This window comes from Papaver somniferum, chromosome 3 (genome assembly GCF_003573695.1).
Source record: "Papaver somniferum cultivar HN1 chromosome 3, ASM357369v1, whole genome shotgun sequence".
Lineage (NCBI taxonomy): Eukaryota > Viridiplantae > Streptophyta > Magnoliopsida > Ranunculales > Papaveraceae > Papaver > Papaver somniferum.
In genome coordinates, this window is record NC_039360.1 from 126,171,369 (window position 1) to 126,192,170 (window position 20,802).

The following is a 20,802-nucleotide window of genomic DNA, read 5'->3' on the forward strand; positions in this document are numbered from 1 at the left end:
TTCCAAAGCGCGGTGGCGGTTTTGAGGTGACCTGATTGGTTAATGGGAAGAGGGCCGGCATGTTAGGGCGCTGCCACACTTTTAGCGCGCTGCGGCGAAGTTGGTTTCCTTAGCTTGGCTAGGCATGGTTTCGACCAACGGGGTCTAGTATATGGCGCGAGGCGCAAAACCCTAATTTGCAATTTAGTTGGGTTTATGAGTTCTTTGCAAGTTATCATAATGATTAGATGGATTTTTGAATGTTGTCACAAAAAATATTTACCTACAGAATGCAGTATGCTTTCTGTCTGAGCCTTTCGTGCAATGGCCTTAGTTTTTGGTACTTGGAGGTTTCATACTACTCAGCTGCGAGTGAACATAAATCCGTCATGCCATACCGATTTAAGGGTTCTGCTGAGGAACATAGCACATGAAAGTACTCAGCGATTCTAGTATTGGAAATGCGCCAGAATTTAAGGTATATTGAGCGGTTCAATAAATGCGTCGGTGGAGAGGTTAGTACTCACAGCACCGTTTCCTTGCAGAGTGACGTCACATCTGATGCAAGGTTTTACGATTTTAACCCTAAGCTAAAAACCACCATCAACACATTGTATTATTGAAGTTTAGTTTTTGGTTGTTTGAATTTTTGCCCAAGCATATTATCCTTGGTTGTTGTGTTAATATGTTTTTTTTTTTTTTGCTGTCTTATCTTTTTTTTCTTTCATGAATATGTTATGTTATCTCAAAGTCATTTGAAGCTAGTTCAGTTAGTTTTTACAATTCTTTCGTGTAGGTTTTCATAATATATTGTTATCTTAAATTTTGTTGCTCATATTAATATGATTGCAGAGTTGGTTGTTGTAGGGTTTATTCATGAGAGTGTTATGATGTATGATAAATTAATGTTCTTATGCTTATAATTTTATCCAATCTCATTAGTTGATGAGTGTGTTGGCATCTTTATCTTGTGATTCTCTATTATATTTCATCAGTATTATTGTCATTGTAGATTAGTATGTGATGGTGATATATGAGCTCCTCCCCGGATGGGATATATCATAGTTGACCGATGTCATTCCATTTCTTCTTTTCATCTAGAAAACTAGGGTTTCCTACGTCCGAAAAACTATGGGTATGCTTCAAAAACAAAACAAAAACAAAACAAGAACTAATTGATAATAATAAAGTTTTGATTCTTTTGAAAATCTTTCTAAACCATTACAGAGGTAATTCTAAGTCGCTTATTAACCTTTCAAACCTGAGTGATTCATTTTTAGATCATCGAGTCATCTGATGAAAAACTTACCATTTCTTCCCAAATAAAAAAAATCAGTCGAAGTTAACAAAAACGTTAACGTGAAAACTTTTGATGGACTTACATTCGAAGTTGATCTAGCTGTAATTCTTAAGTCGAAATTTCTTAAACAGATCATTGAGTTAATGATAGGTCGGGGTTGATGTTGATTAAATTTTAGTTCAAAATATTTCTGGAGATATCTTTAATAAAGTGATTTAATACGGTGATAAGGTTGTTTTGGATGGAAGACAGAAGCACGATGATGATAAGCATTCCACAAACGGATTAAGATATGTTAAGTACACAAACAAAAAAGTTGGCCATTAAAGAATCTTCTGGAGGATGGAATACCAAATTTCTTAATGTCGAGCGGTTTACCTTGTTCGACCTTATCCTGGTAAAGATGTTTTTTTATTTATTTTAGATTTGTTTTAAGAAAATATATATTTTAGATCTTGTTTTTATTTTAGTATATTTCTCATGTATGTTATTGAGGGATTTTTTTTTATTCCAGTAGATGCCTCAATAGTTGTGCACTTAGTAATCTCTGATTGTATTTAACCATTTGGTTGTTCTAGAACAAGCAAGTACTTGTTGTTTAATTTTTTGTCTATGCATACTATCTCATGTCTTAGTTGTTTTGTCAAGATGTCATTTAGCTTTCTTATCTTTTGTTTCATGGTTAATACTTGAATATGTTATGCTATCTCAAGTTCATATAAAGCTGGTTAAGTTAGTTTTTGTGATTCTTTGGTATAGGTTTTCATAAAGTACCGTTATTTGGAAACAAATTATTGTTTTCCATTTTGTGTTTGTCCCCTTACTTGCCACCTTGTTTCTCAGCTTTAGTTTGATTAGTACATACCTAATTTGATTTCTCATTATTAAAAAGAAAGCTAAAGTTTTTTACATCGGGAAAACTAATAGATGTGATTCACAAAAAAAAATAACAGAAAAAAAATACTAATGGACAAAAGGGAAGTTTGATTCTTTTGAAAATATTTTTCAACCATTACGAAGGTAAGTTTAAGTCGCTCATTAATCCTACGACTACGAGCGGTTTCTTATTGGATCATCCTCTTATCATGTCAGTTGATGAGATATTTACCCTTCTTCCGATTAAAAAAGTCATCCGAAGATAACAAAAAAATAACCTGGAATTTTTTAATAGATGTTTTGATATATGAAAAATATTACCCCTTAGTTGGCTTAGTGTGCCTCCAAAAGGAAGGTAAAATATGAGGATTTGGGGACTTAAGCCCAAATCCACTACGAAAATATTCATAAGATGGAAAGGACAAGAGAGAAATTAATAGGAAACAATGAGGTTGTATTAGATAATGAATGACATAAGTAGTAATTAATGAGGTTTAAGACATGTGACATGATATCATAAAAGGAGGGGCTTTTAAAAAGTCCACATAAAGAGACATGTAATACAATAAAAAAATCATTTTTTCTCTCTCTGGATCTCTACTCTCTTCGTAGTGCATTGGATGGGCTATGGCTAGGACAGATAGAACCTAAACCAAAAATTGGATATTAACATTTGGCGACCACATCCGGAGGCTCGTGGCTAGCGCAACCGTCCGATCCCCACGATACCCCGCGTCATTTTCTTCTAATCCACACCCCACACCCCACTCACACCTTAAACGCGGAACCCAACTTTCTGTTTACCCAGAAACTCGCCCAACAGCCACGCGTCTATTCCCAGCTACTCGTCTGTCTTGCAGCAGCCGCTCATCTCTCTTAACCCCGAAGGTTTCTCCCCAACTCATCTCCGTGTCCATAGACTGCCGCCATCAACAAACACAAGCTTCACCTCCATCAATATAAGCTTAGTTTTCCTTCAAACAATCAACCCGTTGAAGACGAGTTCCTGCATCAGTTTTTGACAAAGTCATCAATCGCGCAGAGTCGAGATACATCTGTCCTAACGAGTCTATTTGACGATGAAGATTATGGAGGATAGCACCAATGAACAACTAAATCAACAAAAGACCCTACTACCAGTACTGCTCGTACTCCTTAGCCGATTCTCACTTTAAAGTTTGAAGACTTTTCTCAAACCATGTCCGCCTCTATGGTTACTGCCATCACGAGCGCCTTCTCTGACATCTCCGGCTACATCAAACTTCATCAAGCTTGGTTTTGCGTCCGCATTTCTTCTCACCCGCCTGAAGAAGCTCCACGGGCTCTCCAACACCAGCGCTACTTTACCTTTCTCCGACTATGCAGAACTACGCTGGTATCCACTATCATCGGAGCTCAAAGAACAATACCCGATCGATTGACATTATACAACAAAGATAAGTTTACTTCTATCTTCTAACAGATTTAATATACCTTTATCATTTGCTGTAATCATCAATTGACCGATTTTGAAATCGAATTTTTAGATCTTTTCTTCGATTTTTCTCTCTGATTAACTTTACAATCTCAAACTGCATGATGTAATTTTCGTTGTCATCTATATATCATGTAAAGAAACTTATCTGGATTTTTTCGGCCTAGTCTAAATCTTCTACATGTTTTACAGACGACATCATCTTCAATTCAAAGGTTACATCCTTAGTGGTGATTTTAAAGAAGGGACAAAGTTTTAATCCTATTGGTAATTCAAAGACTAATGCTGGAGCTGCTAGTATTTCAATTTTTGCGCAAAGGTGAAGTGGTAGACAGAATTCACCTTCTCACGAAGAAATGGGTTCCCACTGTTTTGTATTGGAGTAAAATACTCTGCAAGAACGGAGGTCCTAGATGAAGGAATTAAGCCTACACCGGGAAGACCACCGCTTGCACTTCAACCGCTTTTAAATACTCCACAGAGAGGACTCTCTCCGATGCATCACGCTAGCACCATTGCCTCCCCTCATGTCCCCATCCAACAGGAAAATTGTGCAGTCATCACTTTGCATTACCCACGATGACACTACCTTCACTAGCCGCACCAAGAGGGGCAAACTCTTGATGCTAACCGTCACCACCAGCTCAATTTTTAACAACACTGCCAGTGCTACCTATTTTCGTAAAGATCACCAGCCCGACTATAAGAGAATGAAACCTAGAAGCAACATATGTCTCTGATATATCCTATACAGATAGAAGCTACAAGTGGTCTTGATACAGAAAGGATGCCTGGCTCAGAACAGTGAAAATCTATGTGCAATCGGCCATACACAAACTGAAGAAGCAAATGTTCGTTGAAAAGCTCAAGTGGTTATTTCTTGCCGTCTGACTATCATCACCGTCATCTCCCGGTGTTTTTCACTCATACCAGCCGACCCGTTAGACTTTTGTTTCTTCCAAAGTCTTTCAATTGATCAACGAACCGCTGACGGGTATGTCTTTTTATCTTCTACACAAATATTGGAATCGTTCCCAATTCAATGCAATTTTACCCTTAGTACTACTAAAGCTAGCCTCCCGAGTACAGTATAGTCATTTATATACACCTTAAGGAAATGCGCGTCTCACATGAATCATCGACATACACTTATATACACTTTACATGTGCAGTTATCGTATCTTTTTAAATGAAGTCATCATCTATTTTGCAAGATACTTGCGGGTGGAGCTCTAATATGAGTACCAAGGCTCAGAAGTCATATGCTCTACATTTAAGTTGTGATATAAAGTTGACATAAATGCTTTTCTAAATATTCAAATGCTTAGATTTGCTAACCGTGACCGTGCCTTAAATGCGCCAGTCTGATTGACAGGAAATACATGTTTGAAAAACTGTGAAAACCTTACACACGCATTTGAATGTTACTTTGACATTTATGTTCTGCTCATATTACAAGTACAAAAGCATGCACCCGCCGACCTGATGTATGAAACCTCATATGCTAATAATGCACTATAACTTAGTGTCTAATAAAATGAAGAACTAGCGCATTTCTCGTGCCGTCTTCCGATTCTACCGGCATACCATATTTTGTTTGGTGATTAATTTGACGAGCATGATTGCATTGATGTTTTGCTCTACGCTGAATGAGTTAATATTTAGACACATGTATGCCTTTCTTGTGTTACATGAGTATGAAATATTTGCACTTCATGAAATATACATGTCATCTAGCCGCATGTATGAGTTATCACTTTGTCAAATTTTTTAAAGAATCAATAATATTTCGAATGCCATGATCGGCTATGCAACAAAAAATTTAGTAACGTGTTCCGGGCACCATGCTAGCAAGGGTCCATGGAGGCCGCTTGAATTTTTTTTTTACAAAAGGCTGCGGGAACGACAATGGCGCCCGATCGGCTGACAAAAGGCTGCGGGAACGCCAATGGCACCCGATCGGCTGACAAAAGGCTGACAATGGCACCCGATCGACTGACAAATTTACAAAAAATGTTACGGGAACACCAAAGATACCCGATCGGTTGACGATTATACAATAGGCCCCGAGATGCATAGACACTTGGCCGGCTGACAATTTATAAGATGCGGTGGGGGCCAAAATATCCAAAAGGCACCCCATCGTCCGACGATTATGAGAGGCTCCGGCTGACGAGTTTACAAAAGCCCCAAGATGGGCCACAGATTCACAAAGAAGGCGACGGGTTGATATGCTCATTCGATCGGGTACAAATATACAAAAAGGCGACGACGGGTTGATATGCTCATCCGATTGGCCACATATATACAAAAAAGGCGACGTGTCCGCACGTCCGATCGTCCACAAATACACAAAAAGGAGACGGGTTGATATGCACATCCGATCGGCCAAAGATATGTAAAAAAGGCGACGGGTTGTTCCGTGCATTCGATCGGCCAACGCCCTGCCCCACCCCATCCCATCCATCTGGAAACAGAGAAGGAGTAGGCGCGTTTAACATATACCCCGTCCTCCCATTTTCCATTGTTCAGTACAAACGGGGGGTGGGGGTGCGCTTAACATATATCCCGCTCTCCTAACCCTTCTCCCTTTGTTAAGTAAAACAAGGGGGAGTAGGCGCGTTTAACATATACCCCGACCTCCCATTTTCCATTGTTAAGTAAAAATGAAAGGGGAGGTAGGCGCGTTTAGCATATACCCCGCTCTCCTAACCCTTCTCCCTAAATAAAAACGAGGGAGTAGGCGCTTTTTTTTTTTTTTTTTTGTAAAAAAAAGGGAGCTAGCTGTTTGAGGGTGAAAACGGTTTCTGCTGATTTTGGTAAATTCCTGTGCCTGGATGAGAAACGAGTCTAAACCATAAACAATGTACTGCACGGGAGTACTTTTGATTCGAGAGATCATTCTGTACAAATCTGGCCTAAAACAATAGATGGTCGTTCCAGACTTGCTTCGGTCACAAAGTGAAGGAGAAGGGTTGGTCTTAGGGAGGGAAGCGAAGAAAGTGTTGAGACCAGAATCGTCGTTCTGGAAGTGAGGGTGTTTTGTGATGACTTGTATCCGAAAGTTGAACTTGCGAGCTGAATGGAAAGCTACCAGGTGATTTCTGGATGTCTATTGTTCTCCTGACCAAAAACTTGTCTTTTGGTGGAAATAGGTGAAACCTATTTATACAAGTCATAATGAAACTTACCCTAGCCTCGTAAGAAGTGGAAACGGTTGAGAAAAATGGACTGCCTAGCTGAATGAAAAGCTACCAGTTGATTTCTGGATGTTGTATTGTTCTCCTGACCAAAACTTGTTGTTTGTTGGAAATAGGTGAGACCTATTTATACAAGTCGCAATAAAACGTACCGTGGTCTCGTAGGAAGTGAAAACGGTTGAGTGGTGGAAGAAAAGAGTAACGGGTAACGCCTGGAATTGATGTTTCTATAATGAAGGATATGTTTCACCATTACTTCTTGCCATTATTAACCGCCTCACTTTATAACACGTTCTTGTAATGGGCGTATTGCACGTCGCACGCTGTAAACCGCCAGACCAATACCCTAATGAGTATCCCCCAGTGTGTGACATGTTTTGATGTCACGAGTGTTTTCGTGGAAAACATGTAATACTTTGCTACGCGTGGCAAGTTGAAATTGAGAGGCTTGTCGCAGGTAAATAGCATGTGATGCTATTAGGCTCGTCTTGGCGGGTTGCCTAAAACTTGCCACAAGCTCGCCGGCTTGGTGGCGAACTTCGATGGCTGAGATCGCATCTTATGAAATAAGAGTAGCCGTTGATTGTGGCTACCTTGTGTTGGCGCCTGAAGATGGCGTAGTGGCGTTTTGGCGCACGCCAGTAGCAATGCGGCATGGCTCGTGCATGACAGTGGCACGGTGGTGCAAGTGGCACTTGGCGTAGCCATGGCCATTGATCTTAGGTGGCTGGTCACCTGAAAGTTGCCACAAGTCTGTCAGCTCGGTGGCGAACTTGGATGGCTGAGATTGCATCTCATGAGGAAGGATAGCCGTTGATTATGTCTACCTTCGGTCAGCGCCTGGAAACTTTGTCTAAATTAGGGTTTGGTATGCCGAAACCCTAACTAGCGTATGTGGCATGCGTTTGGCATGTGCACCTGGCATGTGTGTTTTGGCGAGTTTGGCATGCTTCTTGGCATGTTTGGCATGCCGATTTGCATGTGCGTCTGGCACGCGCGTTTTGGCGGGTTTGGCATGCTGTTTGGCATGTCGATTGGCATGTGCGTCTGGCACACGCGTTTTGGCGAGTTTGGCATGCTGCTTGGCATGTGCGTCTGGCACGCGCGTTTTGGCAGGTTTCGCATGTTGCTTGTCATGTTTTGCATGCTGCTTGGCATGTGCGTTTGGCACGCGCATTTTTTGGCGAGTTTGGCATGCTGCTTGGCATGTTTGGCATGCCGCTTTGCATGTGCGTCTGGCATGCACGTTTGGCGGGTTTGGCATGCCGATTGGCATGTGCGTATGACACGCGTGCTTGGTGAGTTTGGCATGCTGCTTGGCATGTTTTGCATGACGATTGGCATGTGTGTATGGCACGCGCGCTTGGTGAGTTTGGCATGCTACTTGGCATGTTTGGCATGCCGATTGTCATGTTGGCGCGGGTTTTTGGGAAACCAACTTAGTATGGAAACCTCTTTTAAGGTTGCGGCGGGTTTGGAGCAACCTAATTGGTCAATGAAAGTAGGGGCCAGCCAAGCATGGGCGTGGCTCCCCTTTTAGTGCGCGTGGCGGCTTTAGAGAGAGTTGGTTGGTCGATGGGAAGTGAGGCCGGCAAGCTAGGGCGTGGCCACACTTCCAGTGCGCTGTGGCGGATTTAATTGCCTTGTTTGGCTAAGCATAGTTGCGACCAAGGGGTCTAGTGTGCTGCGCGGGGCGCGAAACCCTAATTTTTGCAAGTTAGTCGGGTTTATGAGTTTTTTTGTGTGTTATCACAATAATTGGCTGGATTTTGTATGCTGCCACAAAAATCCTTATTTACAGAATGCAGTGTGCTTTCCGTCTGAGCATTTTGTGCAATGGCCTTAATTTTGGTACTTGGAGGTTCATGCTACTCTGCTGCAAGCGAACAGAAATCCGTCATGCCATACCGATATTAAGGGTTCTGCCAGGGAACATAGCGCAGGAAATTAATCAGTGAGTCTTATATTGGCGAGGTGCCCAAATTTACAGAGCATTTGGGATGGTTGCTACATTCTCTAGTCTGGATAAATTTCATGTAAATATATTGAATGGCTCAATAAATATGCTGGTGGAGAGGTTAGCACTCACAACACCATTTCCTTGCAGAGTGACGTCAGATGCAAGGTTTTACGATTTTGACCCTAAGCTAAAAACCACCATCGACATTAAGTCCCCTGCTTAGCACGTAAAAGTGGCATTGCTGCGGGGTAAGCATGAGATGGTGATAGACGAGAGTAAAATCGAAATACCAAGACGTGAAGAAATTGCCCAGGAAATTCAACTAACCTTTGGTGGAAGGAATGAGGAATCTGTGATCCTTGAGTTGGAGGCTTTTGTATAAATTCGTCTTAGCCGTGGGATGTTGGTGCCAGTGCGGCGTCTTTGGTTACTGTTTAGTTAATGGTTCACGGCGCTGCTGGCTAGGTCATTGGTTAGGACGCGGTGGGAGTTAGCTTGGGCTGCAGACGACACTCGTCAGGAGCGGAAAAGTTGGCGCTGAGAAGGATGCAGGTGCATCGGCTATCAAGCAGAGAAGCTAGCGCTGGAGGATGCAAGATGTTGGTGCTGGCTAGGGCGTGGAGCTGCTGGCGTTGGCTTGGACGTGGCACTGCTGGCTTGGTCGTGGCGCTGCTGGCTTGGCTTTGAGCCGTTGGCGTTGGTGTTAGCTTTGTCGTGGCGCTTTTCAGGAGCAGAGAAGTTGGAGCTGAGAAGGACGCAGGCTGTTTGCATCGATTATAGAGCTGAATGTTGGCATTGGCATAAAAGATGGCGCTGGAAAGGACGCAGGTTGTTAGTGCTGGCTAGGAGCGGCGGGCGTTAGTCTGGATGGGACGCGGAGATGGCGCTAGTTAGGAGCGGGCTCTTGGCGCTAGCTTGGCCGTGTCCTGTTGGCGCCATGGAGCCTTGCTAGCGCGGTTCCGGTTGCCTCTTTCCATGTGTAACCAAAAATAGGAAACCTTCCTCCTCTCGAACTCCCAAAAGTCGTGCCTATAAAAGGCGTTTCCTATCTTCTTTATCCCGTATCATCAGTTTTATTCTCATGCCTTGGGGTTAGCGGCAAAGCAGTAGCAACAGCAGGCGAGCGTATTTCAGGTATGCATCTCTGTGTTTCTTCTTTTTGTTTACTCTTCTGTGTTGGTGTAAACCCTAGCCGTACATCCGTTATAAATTCGTGAAATACTTTAATGTGAGTAATTTCCCTTTATCAGTAGTATGTAATAACATAAACCACCATGTTTAAAGGTAATGAAGCCAATTGTTTATGCGAAGTAATTATGCCTAACCGGGTAGCCGCCGTTTAAACCTTCCCCACAAAACCTAATTTTAGGGTTTCCCCCCCTTTTTTTTTTGAACGTGCCCGTGGTACCCTCTTGGACGAGGGTATACCTCTCGTGGCATAAAGTTGGGGTGGATGTCAGTCCCCATTCCTTCGGCCACCACTCCTCTGGCCATGCGTCACCTTTGGTCGTGCATGTTACGGCTTGTGACCCAATAAATTGGCTTGTGACCAAGATGATTTCTTCCGCCGTTGACAAAATGATTTTTATGCTCCCCTTTTATTAGTATTAACTTTTATTGGTTTTTCTCCGTTGTAGTTACTTCAATAGTGAAAGCAGCGTAAAGAAATTCCGTAAGGATGTCACCTGAGAAAAGCCCCGCCACCACATCGAAGAATGTTATCCACTCCAAGACAAAGAAGAATGATGAATTTTTTACAAAGTCTTCTACACTTAGGAGAGCCCATCCCAAGTATGTGGCGACCCTTTTGACCGGTTCAGAAAATGAAGGATATGTCCAGTCGGTTCGGCCGGGGCGCGTAATGCGGTTTTGCCTTCAGAGGAAACAGTATCCTGCTTCTCCATTCGACTTCAAAATCTGTCAAAGTCCATTGCGCTCTTTTGATAAATGGATGCGATTTATGATAAGTCAAGACTGTGTGAGGGACAATTTGACCAAGGCGCAAATCATTGATGCTGTCATGGCTTCTGCAACACTTCAAATCAGGAAAGACATCTCGGGCTTGATTACTTTTATATCCAGATGGTGTCCAGATACTCATACGGCCATATGTAGGTGGGGCGAAATGACCATCTCTTTAGAGAGTGTAGCCGTCCTGTTGAACCTTCCCATAACAGGGAATCTTGATATTACGTTGTCTGAGGATGAAGAAAAAATGCGTGCCACTCTTGTCGCGAAGTCAAAAGGATTCTTTCGGAAGGATTACGAGACGAAGCGCTTCTATAGATGGTGGGTGTCTCAATGGTTCCCGGATGAGTCAGAGCCGAATCAAGTGAACAATACGCTTCACGTTGCGGCATTCTTGGTTCTTTGGCTATCCAGAGATATTTTCGATGATGGTTCTAGTAAGAAGGAGATAAGACAGGAGCTCATTAAATTCTCCATCAAATTGGCGAAAGGTGTCGTTCTTCCCATTGGTGGCTTGTTTCTTGGCTCTTTGTACACCCATTTGGATCATTTGGTCGCAGACATGTACGCTTCAAATGGTTATATGAAAGTGGAATCGTATGTCCACGTTGCTTTTCTCCAAACATAGTTGTGGGAGCATTTTGTAAAATATGCTCCCAAACCGTTGGCTTTACTTCCCGAGTCTTTTGGCGGCTCCAGAATACTGCGTTGGTTTAATAAGCGTCCAAAATCTGGATCAAAGCTCATTGACTTCCTTGACAATGCATATGCCGTTAGCTTTCGTTCTTGGGCTCTAGTCCATGCGTCCATAGTTTATCCGAACACTTTCACCAGTGCTCCGAACTTGACTTTGCTTTCTGCTGGAGAGAATATGAGAGTTGGAGAGGTTGTATTTATGCGAAGCTGTATCCCCGGAAACGTGTCATCTTTCTTCCGGGGGTCTTTCAAGGCAGTCCCTTATAATATTGACAGGACGGCTCGGCATATGGGATTTAACCAAGGGGTCCCATTTACTCGTCAGCCGGTTGCTCCGGAAGAATTGTTGCCAGTTGTTCTTGATGACCGTGCTCTTGCGCCAGGTAAAAGTCTTCCTTTCTTGCTCTCATAACGAAGTCCAGTGACAACCTCCAGGTATAACGTGTTCTGGCAGGATGAGTTTCTCGCCATCCATGGATTTGTGAATGACGTGGTGGAAAATTCTTGTGGCAAGCCTTCCCATGCGACTTTAACGGAACATCCATTGTTGAGGGAGCCTTCTACTTCTAAGAGAAAATCTCCTAGATCGGATTGGACAGTCCCCAGAAAAAGGAGCGGAGGTCTAAAAACCGTGTGGGTGGTTTTCAGTCGGATTCGACGGCTCTTGTGACTTTTAGTTCTTCCAATATGCGAGTATGTATGATTTTCTTCCTGATTTGGTGGTCTTGCATAAATATTCTGAATTGTTGCCACTGAACATCTCTTCCTTTTTGATTCAGGGTCTCAACAAGATAAACGCCTTTACCAGACTTGCAAGTGGCCAAAAGGTGGTTCCTTCTGAAGAAAAGTATGGCGATACTGAGCTTCTCAGCAGTGAAGAGGAAGATGAAGAAGAAGAAAACTCAGAGTCTGACGGTGATGGGGGAAGTTCTTCAGAGCGGGGAAACGAGTCCTCTTCCAATCCCAGTGGGCCCAGAGATGAGTCGGTGAGTCTCCCGCATGTTTTCCTCTTGGACTATTTATTTATACTGCACAAATATTCAATTGGTGGTGTTTACAAGAGGAGGAGGCTGCTTCTAAAAATAATTTTGAGATGTAGATTGATCGTCGTGAAGATGTTGCTATGTCCATGATGATAGGAAACGCTCCCATGGCTGTAGGTGTGATTGTCGCCAAGGAGCCCCTGATGGTCGCAGAATCAATTGCAGGAGCCACTTTTTACCCTCCATTTTTGACTCCTCATGAAGGTCACGTGATGATTGGGGGTTTCAGCGTACCAGTTAAGTTTGAGGCGATGTATACCAAGATATGGGAAAGCTATGGACATATTTCCACATCCAAAAAGATCACTAGCCGATTTGCACTGGTCAAGCACGTGGAAGAAGCTTTATCTTTGATTCATGACATGTGCAATGTGACTGGCCATACTGTTTCTGAAGATGTAATCTCAAGCCGGAAGTTTCACTAGGACGTGTGCGTGGGATTTGAGTTCAACGTTTCCTGGTTCTGTGAAGGTCTTTCTGAGGTCCAAAGGTTGCAGGCCGAAGCGGCTGACGGCCCTTACGTAGATTTGATTAATTAACAGGAGGCAGAAGTCGAGAAGTTTTCCCAGGAGTTGAAGCTGAAACAGGCGGCTCTCCAAAACGCAAAGGAGGCTTTCTCTAAGAAGAGCAAGCCATTGTTGAATGATTTTCCTTGAATATCTTCTGTCTTATGGACTTCTTTTTGCTTAGGTTTTTTTTTTTGAAAGGAAAACGAAACGCCTAGTTTATGGTTTGATTTTTTTTCCTGATTTTTGGATTGATAGATAATTGTTACCTATGAGGGTTTTGGATTATTCTTTGGAATTAATTTTTTAAAATAATTCCATTTTTGATCATACTGCTAGTAGCACAAATATTCGAGGAGAGTCATGGAACCGTGAATGTTGTATGACTGTAGAAAGTATGGGATGAAATTTTGGGGATGACATGGCTATCGGTTCCTATTATCAACGTAAAAAACTTGAAGTAGCAGATTATGTACTTTGTCTAATAAGACTTACTCGCTTTTAGGGTCTCCCAACAAAATGCATCTTCCGGGCGTAAGCCAAAGTTTTGCGGGCGACGCCGTTGTGGCTATGAGCAGTCCCCAGTCATTCTTCATTGTGTAATAACTGACAACTGGGCCGCTGAACCCTGCGTCGTTTGTTTCTACCACCTTGATATCCGGGTTGAAAAACGAAATTTGGAATTGGAGGTTGATATTGTAATCGAGAGATTGATCTCTCACTGTGGTCGCCAATTGTTTGAGGGTGAAAACGGTTTCTGCTGATTTTGGTAAATTCGTGTGTGTGGATGAGAAACGAGTGTAAACCCTAAACAATGTACTGCATGGGAGTACTTTTGATTCGAGAGATCAATCTGTACAAATATGGCCTAAACCAAGAAATGACTGTTCCAGACTTGCTTCGGTCATAAAGTGAAGGAGAAGGTTGGTCTTAGGTAAGGAAGCGCAGAAAGTGTTGAGACCAGAATCGTCGTTCTGGAAGTGTGGATGTTTCGTGATTTGCATGAGAAAAATGGACTGCCTAGCTGAATGAAAAGCTATCAGTTGATTTCCGGATGTTGTATTGTTCTCCTGACCAAAACTTGTTGTTTGGTGGAAATAGGTGAGACCTATTTATACAAGTCGCAATAAAACATAACCTGGTCTCGTAGGAAGTGAAAACAGTTGAGTGGTAGAAGAAAAGAGTAACGGGTAACGCCTGGAATTGATGTTTCCATAATGAAGGATACGTTTCACCATTACTTCTTGCCATTACTAACCGCCTCGCTTTATGACACTTTCTTGTAACGGGCGTATTGCACGTCGTACGCTGTAAACCGCCAGACCAATACCCTGATGAATATCCCCCAGTTTGTGACATGTTTTGATGTCTCGAGTGTTTTCGTGGAAAACATGTAGTACTTTGATACGTGTGTCAAGTTGAAATTGAGAGGCTTGCCTCAGGTAAATAGCATGTGATGCTATTAGGCTCGTCTTGGCTGGTCGCCTAAAACTTGCCACAAGCTCGCCGACTTGGTGGCGAACTTTGATGGATGAGATCGCATCTTATGAAATAAGGGTAGTCGTTAATTGTGGCTACCTTGTGTTGGCGCCTGAAGATGGCGCAGTTGCGTTTTGGTGCACGCCAGTAGCAATGCGGCATGGATGGCATGGTTCGTGCATGCCAGTGGCACGGTGGTGCAAGTGGCGCTTGTCGTAGCTATGGCCATTAATCTTAGGTGTCTGGTCACCTGAAAGTTGCCACAAGTTTGTCAACTCGGTGGCAAACTTAGATGGCTGAGATTGCATCTCATGAGAAAGGATAGCCGTTGATTATGGCTACCTTCTGTCGGCGCCTGGATACTTTGTCTAAATTAGGGTTTGGTATGCCGAAACCCTAACTAGCGTATATGGCATGCCGTTTGGCATGTGCGCTTGGCATGCGCGTTTGGCAAGTTAGGCATGTGCATCTGGCACGCGCATTTTGGCGAGTTTGGTATGCTTCTTGGCATGTTTGGCATGCCGATTGGCATGGGCGTCTGGCACGCGCGTTTTGGCGGGTTTGGCATGTTGCTTGGCATGTGCGTATGGCACGCGTACTTGGTGAGTTTGGCATGCTGCTTGGCATGTTTGGCATGCCGATTGGCATGTGCGTATGGAACGCGCGCTTGGTGAGTTTGGCATGATGCTTGGCATGTTTGGCATGCCGATTGTCATGTTGGTGCGGGTTTTTGGGACACCATTTATGCTGATTTCTATAATTTCGTGTGAGTGCGGGTGAGAAACGAATCTAAACCCAAAACAATGTACTGCACGGGAGTACTTTTGATTCGAGAGATCAATCTATACAACCCTGGCCTAAACCAATAAATGGTCGTTCCAGGTTTGCTTCGATCATAAAGTGAATGAGAAATGTTAGTCTTAGGGAGGGAAACGAAGAAAGTGTTGAGGACATAATAGTTGATTCTGGAAGTGAGGGTGTTTTGTGACTTGTATCCGAAAGTTGAACTTGCGAGCTGAATGGAAAGCTACAAGGTGATTTCTGGATGTGTATTGTTCTCCTGACCAAAAACTTGTCTTTTGGTGTAAATAGGTGAAACCTATTTATACAAGTCGTAATGAAACGTACCCTGGCCTCGTGAGAATTGGAAACGGTTGAGTAATGAAAGAAAGTGGTAACGGGTAACGCATGGAATTGATGTATCCATAATGAAGAAAACGTTTCACTATTAATTCTTGTATTTAATAACCGCCTCACTCTTATGACACTTTCTTGTAGTGGGCGCATTGCACGTCGCACGCTGTAAACCGCCAGCCCAATACCCTGAGGAGTATCCCCCAGGTTGTGACATGTTTTGATGTCTCGAATGTTTTCGTGGAAAACGTGTAGCAGGTTGCTACGTGTGGCATGGTGGCATGCCAGTGGCCGTGGCATAGCGACGTGCTAGAAGTTGTGGCATGGTGGCATGCCAGTAGCCGTGGCATAGCGAAGTGCTAGTAGTTGTGGAATGGTGGCATGCCAGTAGCCGTGCATAGCGACGTGCCAGTAGTCGTGGCATAGCGACGTGCTAGTAGCTATGGCATGGTGGCATGCCAGTAGCTGTGGCATGGTGGCATGCGAGTAGCCGTCTCATAGCGACGTGCTAGTAGTTGTGGCATAGCGACGTGCTAGTAGTTGTGGCATGGTGGCATGCCAATAGCCGTGTCATGTTGGTGTGCTAGTAGTCGTGGCATAGCGACGTGCTAGAAGTTGTGGCATATCGACGTGCTAGTAGCTGTGGCATGGTGGCATGCCAGTATCCGTGGCATGGTGGCATGCCAGTAGACGTGTCATAGCGACGTGCTAGCAACTGTGGCAAAGCGACGTGCTAGTAGCTGTGGCATGGTGGCATAGCCAACATGCTCGCGCATATTTTAGGCGCGGCCAAATTAGGGGTTTTGGCATAAACCATGGAATTTGGCACTGCGACCAAAAGTTTCCACAAGTTTGGTGGCAAACTTGTACGACTGATTTTGCATTTAAGGAGGAAGGGTAGCCGTTGATTGTTGCAACCTTCCGTTTGGAAGCCAGCGGTATGGAGGCATGGCCGACATGGCTTTGTTATGAAGTGGAACCGCTGGAAGTGTGCGGCTTGGAAGGGAAGCGCTTGCGGCTTGGAATGGAAGCGCTTGCGGCCTTGTCTAAATTAGGGTTTGGTATGGTGAAACCCTAATTAGCGCCCTTTACTAGAATTGTTGTAGAATTCTCTTACGGACTCGGATTTTGATGGTCTGCCCCTCCATTCTGTACAGAAAAGAATTTCATATCTCCCTTACGCGAGAATATTTAGGTTTTGAGCTCGTTCAGGAGGTGAAAAGAGCCCGAAAGTAAAACTCAGAAAGAATTCAGGAGGGATGTTGGTAGCAACTTGCCCAAATTAGGGTTTGGCGTGTTGAAACCCTAACTAGTGCATGTAGTATGCGCGTGCGGCATGTTTGGCGCGTTGGTGCGTTTTTGGGAAGCTAGCACGTTTGGGAAGCTAGCACGTTTTGGGAAGCTAGCCTAGTATAACGACTTCTTTTGAGACCGTGGAAGGTTTGGAGCAACCTGATTGGTCGTCGGGAAGTGGGACCAGCACGTTAGGGGGGGTGGATATACTTCCAATAAGCGGTGGAGATTTTAAGTGACCTGATTGGTCAATGGGAAGAGGGCCGGCATGTTAGGGTGCGACTGCACTTTTAGCGCGCTGCGGAGAATTTGGTTGCCTAGCTTGGCTAGGCATGGTTTCGACCAACGGGGTCTAGTATATGGCGCGAGACGCAAACCCTAATTTGCAATTTAGTTGGTTTTATGAGTTCTTTGCAAGTTATTACAATGATTAGATGGATTTTTTCGTATGTTTGTCACAAAAATATTTATCTACAGAATGCAGTATGCTTTCTGTCTAAGCCTTTCGTGCAATGGATTTAATTTTGGTACTTGGTTTCATGCTACTCAGCTGCGAGTGAACATAAATCCGTCATGCTATACCGATTTAAGGGCTCTGCTGAGGAACATAGCACAGGAAAGTACTCAGCGAGTCTAGTATTGGCGAGGCGCCAGAAAAAGTATATTAAGCGGCTCAATAAATGTGTCGGTGGCGAGGTTAGTACTCGCAGCACCGTTTCCTTGCAGAGTGACGTCACATTTGATACAAGGTTTTATGATTTTAACCCTAAGCTAAAAACCACCATCTACATTAAGTCCATGCTTAGCTCGGAACAGGGGCCTTGTTGCGAGGTAAGCATGAGATGGTGACAGACGAGGGAAAAATCGAAATGGAAAGTTATGAAAAGATGGTCAGGAAGGTCTGACTAACCTTTTTTGGAAGGTAAAGAGAATCCGTAACTCTTGCATGGGTAACTTTGCGTATAGTTTTTGCTGCTGGCTAGGACGCGAGGTGGTAGAGATGGTTGCTGGCTAAGACGCAGACTGTTGGCATCATCTTAGAAGGGAGTCGCTAGCATAGAATTAGTATGAAAGGGAGCCGTTGGCATTGCGCGGCTTGAAACGGAGCCGCTGGCGGCTTGGACGCGACTTGGATTGGATTGGGCACGGCTTGGATTGGCGCGGCTTGGAACGGGAGCCGCGGGCATTGTGCGGCTTGGTAAGCATGTCTGGTAAGCTTGTCTCGTAAGCGCGTCTGGCATGCGCGCTGGTATGGCATGCGCGTCTGGTAAGCGCGTGTTGCATTGTCTTGGACGCGGGCTGTTGGCGCTGGAACTTGGCTACCATGTGGTGATGATAGCGCTAATGGCTTCAGTCCGTGGGACGGTGGAAATGGCACTTGGAAGGCTTGTAGGGTGGATCACGGAATGCTGGAGTGTTGGCGCTAACTTTAACACAGAGTGCTGGAGTCATGGAGAGTTGCATGTTGAGCGACTGGTGTTCCTCGTGCTGTCGCGCTGTTGGTTCGGTCATGGAGCGGAGATATTGGCACACTACTTGTTCGGCTATGGAGCATGAGTGTGGTGCGCCCAGTCATCTATTCCCGTTCATGGAAGTAAGGAATCCTTATTATGTTCAAACTCTAAAAACTGCGCTCGTATGCAAAGGGGTATCGACCCTCTTATGTTTTTGTTATTCGTCCAGCTCCGTGCTTTCATCTGCAGTATCTGGATCCTCTTCGTCATTTGTTAGCAGTGGTAGAGCGAGCATTAATGGTAACAAAGCAATCTCCAAATCAGCATCAAGGCGAGCCAGGAGAAATCAAGGTAGGTGCTCTCGCATGTATCCACCCAACAGTTCCATCGATCTTCTCCAGAATATGTAATAAGGTTCTGACTCCAGAAGGATTAGTATCTGACAGTGGATTTCAAAATTTACCAAACTCCATTACACTCTTGGGATGGATGGATGAAATAATGTCAGGGATAATCTTTGAGATTGTGGTTGCGTTATTGGTTCATCCTTGACTTTAGGTTATTTGGTACCTAGACTTTTGATTGTGATGATGATATACTTTGGATGCTTGTATGGTCGAAATCTTCCGCAACCATTGGGTGAAGTAGATGAGTTGAGAGATGTTCCGTTGTCGATGTGCTGCTATCAATTCCTCAAGGACTTCCTTCTAAACGACATCCTTTGAACCATCTTCTGAACCGTGGACTATTGTATGGAATGGGATGCTGTGAGAAGTGCCCAGTCATACTTCTGTTAGATCCGATGGTGTGGCCAGATATGTGAATGTATCTCTGTGGCGTGCTTTTGGGGACTTTGATGCACGTGTATGGCTTCATGTTGAGAAATTCTTACGGCTTGTAAAACTTCGACAGTGATGATGTTGAAATCGGAAATAACCTGGTTGAGAGCAGTAAAGGCGTCTCGTTCTGGTAGTCCCCATGTGTAATTATCCTGAGCCTATTTTCTCGTGGGAGATGTGATTCTGCTGCATTCGCTGGTAAGGTGGTGACTGCATTTAAGCTTCTAAACACGAAGGAGGCTTCAGTCCCCAGGTGTGGTTTACATGCTTATATCCGGTATGGTCGGTGAATTGACCATGATAAGGATATCACCATCTCGCATCCATAGTGGTGACTCTATTACTTCTTCCATATGAAACTAAAATATGGAGAAGTACGGATTACCCTTGTAGCGGTTGTTGCTATGTTAAAGTTCTGGCTGGTATCGACAAACGAGCAGCAATAGTTCTTGGCATCATATGTGATTAGAAGAGACTACACCGCGTGGGAACCAAAATAGGTCGTCTGGAATTGTATGGGTGTCCATGGAAGAAAAGGGATCGAAGGTATGTGTAAGCGAGTAAACTGTCGATGACCACGAGGTTTGGCGAGATGGATCAAAAAGCGGTCACAACTGCGATCATTGGCTGGATGTGATCAAGATCCTTGACAGGGAGGAGTGTGGTGTCTATAGGCACGAATTTTGGAAGGGAGGAGTGTGGCGTTGAAGCGGCTTAGGATCTTGGAGAGGATGTTGAAGCTTATGGAGCAAAACGCTGAAGCTTCGGATCTTAGAGCAGTTTATGGAGAGGATGCTGAAGCGGAGCGACTTCTGGCTCTGGAAGCGGAGCAGCTTCGCGAGAGAATGTTGAAGTGGTTTCCAGAGCGAAACATTGAAGCAGAGCGGCTTCTGGCTCTGGAAGCGGAGGCGGCTTCCCAAGAGAATGTTGAAGCGGATCCTATAGAAAACTCCAGTGAGGATGCCATTAACCCTTGACTCCGAAAAACGAATTAATACGATATGGCATGGGAAGAAATCACAAATGGTGCTGGTTGGAAAGTAGTGTTTTTCTTCTTATGGGAAAGAATACGCTTCTTCTGTTCGATTCTCCCTTACACCTCTCAGAGCCTTGACGGCTACAATGTTGAAGTCGGAGGCCGCGTCAATCAGCGTGCTGTCAAACTCGACATACTTCAAGTGAACAGTGGTAAGGAGTCCCCAGTTTCATCTATCAATCGTGCTTCCCAGGAGAGGTTGGAGGTTCGGGAATGGCTTCCCTGGTTGGAAACAGCTGCTTTCTTGATGCAGTGCGGTTGAGGGCTGCGAGTATGTCTTGACGACGCGCCTTGTAGAAATACAGAATCTCACAAAAATAGTTTATCATGGATTGCACGATTTGGATGGAGTCCCAAGAAATTATGCAGCTACTTATGGGAAGAGGGTCTTTATGAACCCAGGAGGGTTGCTAATTTTCTTTGCCTCGATTTTGGAGAAGTCGTTCCTGATCTCTAAGTGTGATAAAATTGGATTGCTGATTTTTCTACTGGGAGTTTAGGATCAACGCGAGACTATTCATCTATAAAGGCGCGTCCTGCTGAAGTGCTTGCGCCAGATGTTAAA